The 8,436-nt window shown below is 37.1% G+C and overlaps 1 long non-coding RNA gene across 1 annotated transcript in view; it reads left to right on the forward strand.

The window, feature by feature from the left end:
* Window positions 1–7,440, forward strand: part of LOC136281246 (uncharacterized) — a 10,534-nt gene extending 3,094 nt beyond the window's left edge. The window contains exons 3-5 of the long non-coding RNA XR_010717624.1: window positions 3,874–3,974; window positions 6,221–6,342; window positions 6,455–7,440. This is a non-coding gene — a long non-coding RNA (uncharacterized lncRNA). The remainder of the gene's footprint in view (window positions 1–3,873; window positions 3,975–6,220; window positions 6,343–6,454) is intronic.
* The last annotated feature ends 996 nt before the right edge of the window (window positions 7,441–8,436 follow it).

Here is an 8,436-nt window from a genome sequence, read left to right on the forward strand (position 1 = left end):
AACACAAGAAAAATGTTAATGAACTGACTACTGTTTATGGTGTGTCAGTGTTCTCTGAAATGATTTTGTGAACAAAAGAAACATTTTCTTTCTATAGCAATGCTCTTCATCTTGAATCAAATCTATAAACACAGAGTTTTCCATTTTAGATGTAAGGTTTGAAAATTGGGGAATATCACTTGAGGTATATTCTTGCATATCCCCCAGTTTTAGCTAGGGGATATTCTGTCATGTGATGGGCCTAGACCAATTGCCCACAAGCAAATAATTGTATTTGTTGGATTATAATGGAATTTACTGATCATGAGTAATTTTTTGTAAAAGTAAGGTAGCTGATGTATTGTAAATGTAATGTGTGGTTTTGTAATTAATATTTTAAAATATGAAAAAGAAGGGAAAAAAAAGAGAAAAAGAAAGAAACCAACTTTAGCCACTGCAAAATACAAGACACCCCCAGGTAAAAATATAAGGTGGGATCCCGCCAATCCCACCTGGGATCCCAGGTGTGTCCCAGGTGGGATCCCGCCTTTTTCAGGTGGGATCCCGGGTGGGATTATGGAACATCCCGCATGGGATTGCAGCTGGGATTATGGAACATCCCGCATGGGATCCCAGCTGGGATTATGGAACATCCTGCATGGGATCCCATCTGGGATTATGGAACATCCCGCATGGGATCCCAGCTGGGATTATGGAACATCCCGCATGGAATCCCATCTGGGATTATGGAACATCCCACATGGGATCCCACCTGGGATTATGGAACATCCCGCATGGGATCCCACTTGGGATTATGGAACATCCTGCATGGGATCCCACATGGGATCCTGCTAATTGAAGTTGGGATCCCGTCTTAAGTTCCTAATAGCATCCCTCCTGGGAAAGCACATCCCGGGCAGGATTAAACCTAGAATCCCACCAATCCCTCTTGGGATCCTGCTTCAAATTTCAGATAGTTTCCCACCTGGGAAATCATATCCCAGGCGGGATTGCATCTGGGATCCTGCCAATCCCAGTTTAGACCCTGCATAAAATTACAGATGGCTTCCCACTTTCAGAAAAACCCTTTGAGGGATCCTGTTTATCACTGGAGACCACAGATTTATGAAATGTACCAGACAGGATATCTTAAAATTAAGAGGATAAAATTTTCTAGGTGAGCTATAGACCCCATCAATCCACTGAGGGTCCAAAACTTTCCAACTAGCTATAGAACATACTGACACCTCCAATGGGATCCCATTGTCTTACCAAGCTGTTGATCATAAATGATTCAAACAGTACATGAATACACAGACTATATGTGATAAAGATCTCATAATTTATTTGCAATGAACCAGCATGTGTTTGACTTGTTTCATTAACAAATTTCTTAACCGAACATTCCTAAAGAATAACAGCACAACTCAGCATATTACTTTTTCTTCATCATTTAAGCAGACCATCTACAGTGTAATAAGGCTCAACGTTTAAAAAAAATGGCTGTTGTGTATCAAAGAATAAAAGAAAGACAAAACCTCAATAATTCATGTTATCAAAATTTTGACAAAGGTACTGATTGAAAGTCTGCTCTCTCTTCAGTCGAATTTTTCAAAGCAAAGTAAGGTCAGAATGTTCCCAAATGTGACTAAAGTAATCTTGAAACCTTACTCATAGATTTATTTCATTGTAAAGTGTAAGCTTAGGAAACTGCAGCATGCAAGCGACCAATTCGATTATCAGAATTATTTGAGTTTCAGTTGCGCTGAGCGTTAGGTAAGCTTAATTCAAGCCGTTATTTCTATTCTTTGATAAGATTTTGATCACGTAACGAAAATGGCAATTTGTACTCACCACAAACTTCTAAAAATCCTAGCTTTAAATGGCCACTCGATCGTTGTTTGAACCAGTCGATATGTCAACTGTTAATTGTCCCTTTTAAGTTCACGGCGCCAACGACTTTCTTTTCGTTTAAAACACTCACACTGTTCTCGTTTTCCCATTAAACCACAATAAAACCAATCTTTAGAAGTGTTATATTATGCAAAATAGTTGGGGAAAGAAACAACTTGAAGCAAGAGCGGTTAACCGATGAAAAGTACATTCAAAGATGAGCGCCAAATGGAGTTTTCTTTGTTTCCGATTACGGCCATGATCACGTGGACCTTTTAGCAAAGAGAATCCGCTGGCTTGACCCATTGCAGTCTCAAGAGAAGCGCGCAACATTATTCTGTCTCTTCTGATCGGTTCTCCTCTCTTAGATGGTGGATACCTTGGATTCATGTTTTGATGATGACATAAATAATGATGTGAATTCACTCTATGTAGAAATAATCAACAAGAATCGAACAAGAATGCACGAGTTGTGGCCGAAAGTTTTCGAGGAAAGAAAGACTCGAAACCCACTTGAGTTATGTTCACGGCGAAGGTGAGAAACAACACAAGCCAATCACATTAGGAAGTATAAGAGATACCCAGATGATCCCAGTGTACCAGTACCCAAATCAACAAGGCTTGACCACAACAAGCGTTCAGCAACACGTTCCAACACAGCTAGCCATCTTGATTCCTCAGTCGGTCTTTCCAGTGAACTAGCAGTGGTGCCAACAGATTCAAGTGCGTCTCCTAACGGAGAAAACATTTGCACGAGAGACAGAAGTAACTACATGCGATTACAGAGGTGCATTGGAATTCTCGTCTGCAAATGGTTATGCACAGTCCGAAGCGTTACCGAGCTTGGAAAGGGGTGGAGAGAACGAAGATACAAGGTTGTCATTTTATACTACAAGTAAAATTTTATACCAGAACTACAAGGTATAGAAAAATTTTGTTGATCGTGACTCAGAGAAGAACAACAAGTAAACTTTAGAGCTGTTATTATTGAACTGTGACTTGTACTCTTCATTTGTATGTAAAGAAGGAATTGTATTTTGCACCAAAAATATAAAGAAGTAATATTTTTTAGGAGGTCCAGTGATTGGGACATTTAAGAAATTGAGTATTGAAAGGAATCTCGGTTTGTACTTCTCACTACTAACAAGGCTTGTTTTAAAAATATTTTCAGATCAGAGTTTCAAATAAAGCAAATTGAAGAAGTCATTTAAAAGGTGTATTTTCTCGAAGGGAACAGTGAGCACCTCTGTCTTGTCCACATGCCAAATATTTGCGGAGTGTGTGGATGATCCATAAGTATTGGAACTCTCACAAAAATGTTTTGTAAGAATAAAAACAGCAAAACAATATTTTCGTGGGTGGGATAAAGAATCCCAGGTGGGATATGTAAATCCCAACCAGGATCCCGGGTAGAATGCATAAGTCCCACCTAAGATCCCAGGTGGGATGCAGGAATCCCGCATTAAATGCGGGATCCCAGGTGGGATCAAATTTTCATCCCATGTGGGAAAGGTGGGATCCCACCACCTAGGGCGGGATCCCGCCATTCCCACCTGGGATCCTGGGTGGGATTGCCGGGATCCCGCCTATATCCCGCCTGACATTTTACCTGGGGGCCAAATTGCCATTTTTGTCTTTGATTGGTTGATTATAGTGCTAGTATTTTAGCCAATCACAGACCAGGGTCATGGAAAGCCTGGAAATATTAGACTGTTTTTAGGCTCAATCAGTGTTATAAATAGCACTGTGTATGACAAGTAAAAAGATCATTATAGAGTTCAAATCTGTCCCAAATTTTCCCTTCTTAACCAACTACCTGAAATCTTGATCTTTTTACTTCCGAGATCTGAGAGTTGACTCACTCAACTGAAAATCTGACATGGTTTGTTTTTAATATTTCTGAGAGTATGCTTGAGATTGTTTTAATGGTCAACCAAAAATTTGTCAAGTTGTTTTAGATATTTTATTTCCTTAATGGTTTTTATTTATAATTTTTTTCAGGCCCTTCTTTATGGATGCTGTCAGTGTCCCAGAAAGACAACATTGCCAAACATGCCGGTGATAAGGAGTTTCGAGCTCTTAAAGCCTGTAGAAGACAAGCAGTAAGTTTCCTGGTAGACTGACCAGACTCTCTTTTCTTTCTGTGTTTAATTAGCTTTGATACCATGTTAGATTTCAAACCACAAACTCAATTATTGTCACAACAAGATAGTCAAGGGGGGGCACAAAAGTGTCCTGTCAGAGTTGGTGGAGACTTCATGTTGCTTGACAGTAGTATATCTTGTACTCGGTGACAGATGTTTAGTATAATTCTTGCTATCAAGAGACAGAGCAAAATTTAATTACAGGAATTGATTGACTTTTGTTCTGATTATCATCTAGCAACAACCAATTACATCTAATTTACTAGCATAAAACCCATAATAAATCAAGCATTCTTTTCCATGTGATAAAAGTAGCTCTTGCACATCTGTTGTACTGAGTGAATACTACAAAAGTGAGCCAAGTGATTAAATACTTAGACAAACAACTGTACTGATTGTTTCTTAAGTGTAGTTTAGTAAAGCCAAGTGAACAGGGTTAAGTTCTTCAACAGAGAGTGGGGTGATAGAAAAAGGAAGCCTTGGTTTTTCAATGCAATGCATTCTTTGCCATACCTGTCCAGAGTTTGTGTCAGTTCAAACTTTGTTAATGAAGTTAAACATATTAGGTAGTTATGACTGGCTTCGAGGGAAACAGTGAGTTTTCTTTTCCCAAGACTCTCAACTGTTCCTTGAGCTGAAGTCAAAGGGAAAAATTCGGGTCAAATAAAAAATAGTTTTTGCGTTGGGAGGTATAACATCACGATATTAAACAATTGCAAAAGAATTTTGAGTACTGACATACTTAAACATGTACCCTCAAACTCTAATATACTCTCAAATTAGTCAGCTTTAATCAGAATTAATCAGGTTCATACTTTCATCATGTAGTGAGTACTGTCCTACAGTGAGAGAGGGATGGGGTTTAACTTTTCATTGTCAAATTGTTGGTGTCCTTTTTTATTATTTTCTCCCCAATTTTAATTAACAGTCATTTGCAAAAATTAAGGACTCAAGATAAATAAGACTACAGCAAGTCACCTAGACATAGGACTGTTGTGCTTTCTTTACTTAAATTCAAATATTACCTTTAAAATAATCTAATGATAATCATTATATACTGAAACAAAATGTTTCATTCCTGATTGGTCTATTGTGAATTATTTTGAAAAGTAACTTGTTAAGTCAGTTATTAAGTTACAGGTTTTCCATACTACACACTGGCTTGAAATTAAAGCTTTTTAAGATAACTAAACAATGCTAAACTTTTTCATAATTTAAAAAAAAAACATTTAAACTTGATGTGTCCATAAAATTTGATGTGATCATTCTAATGAATGATCACATCAAACAATATAATTATCTTAAGGCATTTTCCAACTGGTTAAAAATGTTTGAGAAATGTGCACCAGGAATGTACAAAAAGCAGTATTTGTAAGAGATTATGTTTAGAACATGTCATACATAAAAATGCATAAACAGCTCTTGCATGTCATAATTTATGGTTATACTCATTTTGTTAGGAAAGGTTTCCAAAAGGCACTGCCATGGCTTGTGCAGTTACCAAAGCTTTCTAAACATCACTCGTGGCTTTGAATTAAGAAATGTACTTGAACTCATGGGATTCTCCTTACAAATACATGTGAGATTAATTTAGATTCAAGAAATTGAGCAATAGAAAAAAAGAAATGAAATTCATCATATTTGGAAGATGATGCTAATGTTATTGTTCTGCCGTTATACACATTTTCCATCTGCACCCTGTGCTTGCATGTGCCAATTCCTGCAAGAGCACACTATAAGCCAAGGAAATCGTAGAAGCACAATGATATAATAGAATCCTTAATTTATACACATGCATTTGGTATTGTCTGTTTGAATTCTTTACACTCTAACATCAACATATATGTATATTCTCCATTCTTTTCTCTATGTATTTCCTAATGTTCTGACAAGGAGAATTTGTTCAATAATCAAGAGCTTTTTTTCGTTAGTAATTATGTCCTCTATTCATTCTCATGATAATAATGATAATTTAGGGATAATATTGCAAGGAGAAATTAGTTGCTTGTCACTATTTGGGGTTAAAGGTCCAGAGAAAGTTTATGTTTAAACAGTAGAAAACCTGGCGTGCCTGGCCTTTTTTTTTCCCATGGGACAAGTTTTAAATAAAATAGGGATTCTTATCAATGAAAAATTTATTATGTATTCAATTTTTTGACCTCTCTTAAGTTTCCCTCTGGTTTGATGATGTATTTTTGTTGCAGACTAAGAAAATTTAAGTGTAGAAACTTGAAAAGAGAGAACAACCACACCTGTTGCGGCAAAGTTCAGAGACACAAGACACCACAGGGGACCCACTCACTTTTTGTCTGGGATGAAAAATGTTGTAAGGAGACTTTTGGGCTTGTGGAAACTTAAAAACAATGTAATGGAAGTCCCTGTGCTCATTTTGAATGCTATGATTTTACTAGTTTTTTTAATTTGCTTTGTTTTTTTAGGTACTTGGAAAAGCCAACATCAGTTTGGAATCCATGAAGTAAAAGAAAATTACTGCTAATATGAAATAAATGAGAATTACCGGTACTCTGCATACTGAGTGTAGAGCTTATTCTAAAATGGGAACCAGTTTATAATTTCTTTTTTTGTCACCCTAGATATGGAAATGTCATGTCCTGTGTACATTTCATTTAAAAAGTGAGATTATGTTTTAAAACTGAAATAGTACTTTAAATGCTGGGCAGTTGAACCCATGAAGCACAGATAGATCAGTCATCGAAAAGAATACTGAGCATATGATCATAAGAAGTCAAGTTTTAACTTAGTTTGATTACTTGTTATTGAACCTATGCATTCTAGTCATGTTGCTTGGTAATTGTCATCTGAAATCAGCAAGTTTTAATATTTCTGCCCCAGTGTCCCCATCCTCTGTCCCTGAGATGTCAAAGTGGCAGTTGCACTGTGTAATGCGGATAAGGATTTGCTATATCCTATTGTGGCTCTTTTTTCCAAGCTTTTGGAAAGAGTATCTAATAAACTAAAATTACCCATGGTTCATTTCACCTCAGTTGGTTTTTGCAACGGAAAGTAGAACAATACCCCAGTTACACCCTAACACACCACAGGAAGTCCAAGTTTAAATTAACACTTTGTTAATATATAAATACTGCAAAGATATAAATACTGTAAACTGCTGCTTACAAGCCCTCAACCCCCATTTGTAAGCCCTCCTCCCTCCCTCCAGGTCAAATGCCCATCTACCTTTGAACAAAAAAAAATTGTAAAATACAAACGAAAAATATCTAATGTTAAGAGAACAAAGATGAACTTCAAGGGGGAAGTTTGAACTTCAGCTTTGTTATCTTACAGTTTTGTTCGTGTTGTTGGTTTTTTAAAAAAATCCTGTTTCAAATGTTCTAACGAGTTTGAGTTATTTTAACGTTTTGTAGCTTAATTAAAATCCAAGAAATGCAAAACGTATTTTGATCAGCGCCCAGCTTCTTTTCTCTTTTCTATTGCTTTCACAAGCCCCCTCGGACATAGGGCCCCTCCGTTTGTAAGCCCCCTAGGATATAGGTCCCTCCGTTGAAAAGCTCTTCCCAAACCTCTTATGAAGTTGTATAGTCCCTGAGCTTATAATCGCTAGGTTTCGGTATATTTATGTTGTGGAACTTAAAGGATTGGAATAGTCACATTCTCAACTTGAAAGTTTGATTCCGTTTTGATTCAAAACAAAGATAACACAGCTTTTTTTCGAATTTTCAAGGTTGCTTTGCTTACTTATGCGGCCATAAATCAGCTTTGAAGAACTCTCAAAATTTAGATGAACAAACAATATAGAGGCAAGTAAAGTTCTTTGTTCAAAAATATTTCAACTTTCTGAGTTAAGTATGCAACGGTTTATCCTCAGACAAATCCTCATATTTCACTCGTCGGCCAAAATAATGATTATATTTGCATAGTTATGAATGCTAACTGTGCGAGCTTGAGCTGCCTGTGGGCTCAGTCACGCATTCAGCGAAGAACTTAAAAACAAGAAAACGGCGGAATTACCAAAAATGTGCCTTTTTTTTAATGGGTGGGGAGGGGGGGGTAGGGCTGATGTTAGCCTTAATCTTTTTTTTTTTTATGCTCTCGGTTAATGGAATGAGCGAAAAGCTGCCGTGGGATCAGGAACTTTAACTCGCACTGTTCCTCGCTTGTCTCTAATCCGCTGACTCAGAGTCTCAAACAGGTTTCTTATTTTGGGAAAATTTGTCAGTTTAACTTATCTTCCGACAATCATGAAAATGACAACGATCTAACCAAGAAAAACACAAGGAATCAAATTCACCCACTGAAAAAATATAGGGGTCAGAGAAATATAACCGCAAAGTAAGGCAAAGTAAAGACCTCGCCAAGTGGTTGCGTGACAGTTATGAAATCTGATTTCCGTTCTCAAGGTCATGTGATTATTTTAATTATGCGAATGTCACGATGACAT

This window comes from Pocillopora verrucosa, chromosome 5, assembly GCF_036669915.1.
Source record: "Pocillopora verrucosa isolate sample1 chromosome 5, ASM3666991v2, whole genome shotgun sequence".
Taxonomy (NCBI): domain Eukaryota; kingdom Metazoa; phylum Cnidaria; class Anthozoa; order Scleractinia; family Pocilloporidae; genus Pocillopora; species Pocillopora verrucosa.